This window comes from Schistocerca piceifrons, chromosome 8, assembly GCF_021461385.2.
Source record: "Schistocerca piceifrons isolate TAMUIC-IGC-003096 chromosome 8, iqSchPice1.1, whole genome shotgun sequence".
NCBI lineage: Eukaryota > Metazoa > Arthropoda > Insecta > Orthoptera > Acrididae > Schistocerca > Schistocerca piceifrons.
Window position 1 is genome coordinate 70,677,623 of NC_060145.1, and position 6,243 is coordinate 70,683,865.

The window sequence follows — 6,243 nt, forward strand, 5'->3', positions numbered from 1 at the left end:
AATGCTATTCAATCTGTATATTCAGCAAGCAGTAAAGGAAACGAAAGAAAAGTTCGGAGTAGGTATTAAAATCTATGGAGAAGAAATAAAAACTTTGAGGTTCGCCGATGACATTGTAATTCTGTCAGAGACAGCAAAGGACTTGGAAGAGCAGTTGAACGGAATGTACAGTGTCTTGAAATGAGGGTTTAAGATGAACATCAACAAAAGCAAAACGAGGATAATGGAATGTAGTCGAATTAAGTCGGGTGATGCTGCGGGAATTAGATTAGGAAATGAGACACTTAAAGTAGTAAAGGAGTTATGCTATTTGGGAGCAAAATAACTGATGATGGTCGAAGTAGAGAGGATATAAAATGTAGACTGGCAATGGCAAGGAAAGCGTTTCTGAAGAAGAGAAATTTGTTAACATTGGGTATTGATTTAAGTGTCAGGAAGTCGTTTCTGAAAGTATTTGTATGGAGTGTAGCCATGAATGGAAGTGAAACGTGGACGATAAATAGTTTAGTCAAGAAGAGAATAGAAGCTTTCGAAATGTGGTGCTACAGAAGAATGCTGAAGATTAGATGGGTAGATCACATAACTAATGAGGAAGTATTGAATAGGATTGGGGTGAAGAGGAGTTTGTGACACAACTTGACTAGAAGAAGGGATCGGTTGGTAGGACATGTTCTGAGGCATCAAGGGATCACCAATTTAGTACTGGAGGGCAGCATGGAGGATAAAAATCATAGAGGGAGACCAAGAGATGAATACACTAAGTAGATTCAGAAGGATGTAGGCTGCAGTAGGTACTGGGAGATGAAGAGTCTTGCACAGGATAGAGTAGCATGGAGAGCTGCATCAAACCACTCTCAGGACTGAAGACCTCAACAACCACAACCCTGTTTGTAGGGTAAAACCATGATATGCAATGATGTCATAATTATCAGACAGAGTGATCTGGGTTCAAAACGACTGTCGTTTGCGGAATCCCTGTTAGTTTCTACAAAGGAGGTTTCCGATCTCGAGTAATGTCATTATACAGGCGTAAGACGTGTTCAAGAATTCCACAACATACTGAAAACAGCGATATCGGCCTATAGTTCTGTGGATCTATTTTAAGACCTTTCTGGAAAACGAAAATGGTGTGAATTTTTTTTCCTGGCGCTAGGAACGCTTTGCTCCTGCAGCGACCTACGTTACACTGCTTCTGGAAGAAGAAGTAGCTCTTCTTTAAAAACGAAGAGCACTATCGACGCGTGTTGACAAGGAGGGATCTAATGCCACGAGAACAGTCGCGATGTCTCCTTCAGTGTAGGGACGCATCGGACCGCAGTTGGCCGGCGCCCAGACGAACGGAATTGGACAGTTGCGTCGCTGTGCGCGCGGAGTGATATATCTGGAGGAGAATGCAATATAGCGGCCGACAAGGGCGCAGGGCCGTTACTGGCTCCGGGCGGCCGCTATAGGCGCATAGCTGGGCACCGCGCTATTGCCACGGGCTTAAAACTTCATTTCCATATTTTCATCTGAAGACTGCGCGCAGTTCAGAGCGCTCTCGCTCCTCGTCTTTCCTTCGGCGCGCAGCCCTTTGCCGTCCTCGTCCTTCCGCCCTCCTCACACCCCTTCTTCCCTTTCTCCGTCCCCCCCCCCCCCCCCCTCCCCGCAACACCCGTCCTCTCTCGATTCTCATCAACTGCGGTGTCGCGTTTTAGTGTGTGAATAACGGCGCAAATGGACGTATTTATATGTGCGGTCGAAGCGCCGGAGGCTGTGTGTGCCGGGGGCGAAACGGGAGGCCGGGTGCCGAGGGAAGCACTGGTCGGCGGAATTATGGCGATATATCTGGCGGGGAGGTTCGGGTCAGGAATCCGAAGTATTTTTGAGAATATTAACCATTCCTTGGGAGGTCATTCGCACGCCGGTGCCGTTAGCCAAACGGCCGTAAGCTCCCGCCCCCTTGAGGGCGTATTAGTTGAAAGCGGGTCGGCCACGCACGGCCGGTCACGGGGGTGGACCGGGACTGCGGCGAGGGGCGCCGCTGGAAAAACGACGGCTTTATTGAGGCGCGTTATGGCGAACTGGACTCCTCCCCCCCCCCCCCCCCCCACATCACCCACACAGCGCGCTTCATTAAAACGAGGAGGTCGCCAGCCGCAGCAGTTCCCATCGGGTCGCTCGACTTGCTGGGCTGTGGAGAGGCGATGCCTAAAAGCGGCTGCGAATTAGAACCCGAAATTCCGCTGCTTCGGCAACGCTCTGAGCAACATGGCTTTAAAAACCTACTGGATATTTCTTAACAACTCTGCAGCATGTCTCGAGTACGTGTTCGGACCGTCTACGCCCGACCGCCGTTTTACCTGCTGTGTCCAAGCATTGAAATGTGCGAGGTGTCGGGGCTAGCAGTGTATTTAACACTAAATTCTTCTAGAATCTTCATATGAAAATGATGCTCTAAGCCCCCCCCCCCCTTTTCTAACTCCGACTTCATGGATTCAGAAGAAACGCGAACTGACTGTAATTGACCCTGCAAGTGGAGTAGAAAAAAGTTTGGCACCTGCAATAATTTAATTGCATAGAAATTAATTAGGTAAAGGAAAGTTTCATTAACGTAGTAGAAATGAAAGGGTTGCTCTACCGATTAACAGAAAGTTCTGTCCAAAATAACAATTTGATTTACTATGACTAATCTCAAAATAATAAACAAAAACACATGAAACATTTACAATACGTCAAATCGGATACTCAAATTAATGCTGTGAAGCTGAAGTTGTCCGTAAACTAGCTTGTGACGTTTATGACCAAGTGGTATGTGGAGCCAATTCCTTGCAATTCAAATCATAAGAGAAACACCCAGCCAACCCAACAATAATTGCTGCTACAGTAGTGATAAATCAGACAATGAACACCCAAGACAGAACAAAGTTAGAAAAGACGAACAGGCGCGTTCTGCTGAGCTCTGATTATCACCTAGCAAAATTCACTGATTTGCCGGTGCTGCGAACGTACATTACCAAGCTGTCTTCTTAACTGCAAGGACACGATCTAGCGTACCGGAGGCGATGGCTGGTTGCTTCGACGTCCCGTCGTGGTGATGATAATGTCGTGAGTATAGCTCGAAACAAATTCTCCTGGTCTCGTTGTTCCAGACTAAAGACTTCCTAGCAACACAAATACGCCTCTGAGGGAGACGAAGAAGGCTCGCTACACAATCACTGACGGTACAGTGATTGATTTTAACAAGAGAAGTCACACACTAACTCCGGTACAGTCAACTTTAGCCAAAACTGCTCAAGACGGACAACGTAGGCCGCTTGTACGCAGAACGCTCAATTGCCAACTGTACTCGGAAAGTTACTTTGAAGTCGAAACTTCAGCAACTTTGTCAAACAGTTACAATCAAATGAAAGCATATTAGACAGCCAACGGAAGGCAGGGTGTCCAGAGCAGCGACAGCTCAGTCTTGTAACCTACCCCGACGGAAAGCCGAGAGCCGACTCCCTCAAGAGCACCCGTACAAACCGAACACCAAACATTCCCGCCCCCACGACAGTGGCTGTGGTTAAGCGTTCCAATCAGCAACTCAAAAACCGGTGAAAATTCCACTCTATTGCCGAAGCACTACCATTCCACCAATGAAGATTCTTGGCGCCAATTTCTGCGCCGATTTTGCTGCGTCACGGAGCTATGCCCTGAGCAAGCCAATCACAGTTACGATTATGCAGAAAACGCGGGAATTTGCCCGACATGACTGCCTGGGAACACAAGTCATTCCCACGCCTCGCTGGTAGCCCGCTAGGAAATGTACACTCCTGGAAATTGAAATAAGAACACCGTGAATTCATTGTCCCAGGAAGGGGAAACTCTATTGACACATTCCTGGGGTCAGATACATCACATGATCACACTGACAGAACCACAGGCACATAGACACAGGCAACAGAGCATGCACAATGTCGGCACTAGTACAGTGTATATACACCTTTCGCAGCAATGCAGGCTGCTATTCTCCCATGGAGACGATCGTAGAGATGCTGGATGTAGTCCTGTGGAACGGCTTGCCATGCCATTTCCACCTGGCGCCTCAGTTGGACCAGCGTTCGTACTGGACGTGCAGACCGCGTGAGACGACGCTTCATCCAGTCCCAAACATGCTCAATGGGGGACAGATCCGGAGATCTTGCTGGCCAGGGTAGTTGACTTACACCTTCTAGAGCACGTTGGGTGGCACGGCATACATGCGGACGTGCATTGTCCTGTTGGAACAGCAAGTTCCCTTGCCGGTCTAGGAATGGTAGAACGATGGGTTCTATGACGGTTTGGATGTACCGTGCACTATTCAGTATCCCCTCGACGATCACCAGTGGTGTACGGCCAGTGTAGGAGATCGCTCCCCACACCATGATGCCGGGTGTTGGCCCTGTGTGCCTCGGTCGTATGCAGTCCTGATTGTGGCGCTCACCTGCACGGCGCCAAACACGCATACGACCATCATTGGCACCAAGGCAGAAGCGACTCTCATCGCTGAAGACGACACGTCTCCATTCGTCCCTCCATTCACGCCTGTCGCGACACCACTGGAGGCGGGCTGCACGATGTTGGGGCGTGAGCAGAAGACGGCCTAACGGTGTGCGGGACCGTAGCCCAGCTTCATGGAGACGGTTGCGAATGGTCCTCGCCGATACCCCAGGAGCAACAGTGTCCCTAATTTGCTGGGAAGTGGCGGTGCGGTCCCCTACGGCACTGCGTAGGATCCTACGGTCTTGGCGTGCATCCGTGCGTCGCTGCGGTCCAGTCCCAGGTCGACGGGCACGTGCACCTACCGCCGACCACTGGCGACAACATCGATGTACTGTGGAGACCTCACGTCCCACGTGTTGAGCAATTCGGCGGTACGTCCACCCGGCCTCCCGCATGCCCACTATATGTCCTCGCTCAAAGTCCGTCAACTGCACATACGGTTCACGTCCACGCTGTCGCGGCATGCTACCAGTGTTAAAGACTGCGATGGAGCTCCGTATGCCACGGTAAACTGGCTAACACTGACGGCGGCGGTGCACAAATGCTGCGCAGCTAGCGCCATTCGACGGCCAACACCGCGGTTCCTGGTGTGTCCGCTGTGCCGTGCGTGTGATCATTGCTTGTACAGCCCTCTCGCAGTGTCCGGATCAAGTATGGTGGGTCTGACACACCGGTGTCAATGTGTTCTTTTTTCCATTTCCAGAAGTGTATTCATTAAGTTTCTGTGAAGTAACGGAATCTCTAGCCCAGCCACTCCGTCAGGCCCCTGTAGGCGTGTCGCTCCCGCTCTTATGACAATGTCGACGTCTGGAAAGCATCCACTAGAGTCCCTCACACCCGTCGGCTTAACCCTTTCAAGCTCAGCAGAACTCGCCTGTCACCGGACCACCCAGGTGACGAGAGACGCTGCGTGGGAAGTCCGCGTGTGAAGGAATAGCAACTTTTCACCGCATGATATTAGAGAGGAAAATCGAATTACTCAGAGTAAGATAGAAATATGAGAGGGGGCTCATGCCACCTCTCAAATGTCCATTACATTGCAAACTGAATTGCTGAAATTGATTTTATATGACAGATATCATTCCGTCTCCAGGCCACTAGTGGCCTACTGGCACCATCCGACCGTCGTGTCATCCTCTGTGGAGGTTGCCGATGGGAGGGGCGTGGGGTCAGCACACCACTCTCCCGGTCGTTATGATGGTATTCTTGACCAAAGGCGCTGCTATTCGGTCGAGTAGCTCCTCAATTGGCATCACGAGGCTGAGTGCGTCCCGAAAAATGGCAACAGCGCATGGCAGCCTGGATGGTCACCCATCCAAGTGCCGACCACGCCCGACAGCGCTTAACTTCGGTGATCTCACGGGAACCGGTGTATCCAGTGTGGCAAGGCCGTTTCCTGAATGAGAGAAAAAAATCGCATCACCAACAAATAATTAATGTAGAGTAATGAAATTACATGAGTACGTCTTTGTAGGTAGCACATTTCACTGACTAGCACTGCCAGATCACTGGTTAATGTAAGCTCGAAATAAGATACTGCAAATGTGAACTGCTGTGGAATTAATAACTGATGTAACCGCCAGAATGTTGAATGCAAGCGTGAAAATGTGCATGCATTGTGTCGCACGTGTGCTGGGTGTCAGTTTGTGGGATGGAGGCACCTCACCTCAACCTCTCGATCCCAGCAATATTCTATTGTGTTTCTGTAAAATAGTTAACATATTTCTGTGACAACAGTCA

At 49.9% G+C, this 6,243-nt stretch overlaps 1 pseudogene; it reads right to left on the reverse strand.

Annotated features, from left to right (window-relative positions):
• Positions 1-5,782: 5,782 nt before the first annotated feature.
• On the reverse strand, positions 5,783-5,900 carry LOC124712856 (annotated as a pseudogene).
• Between the last annotated feature and the right edge of the window lie 343 nt (positions 5,901-6,243).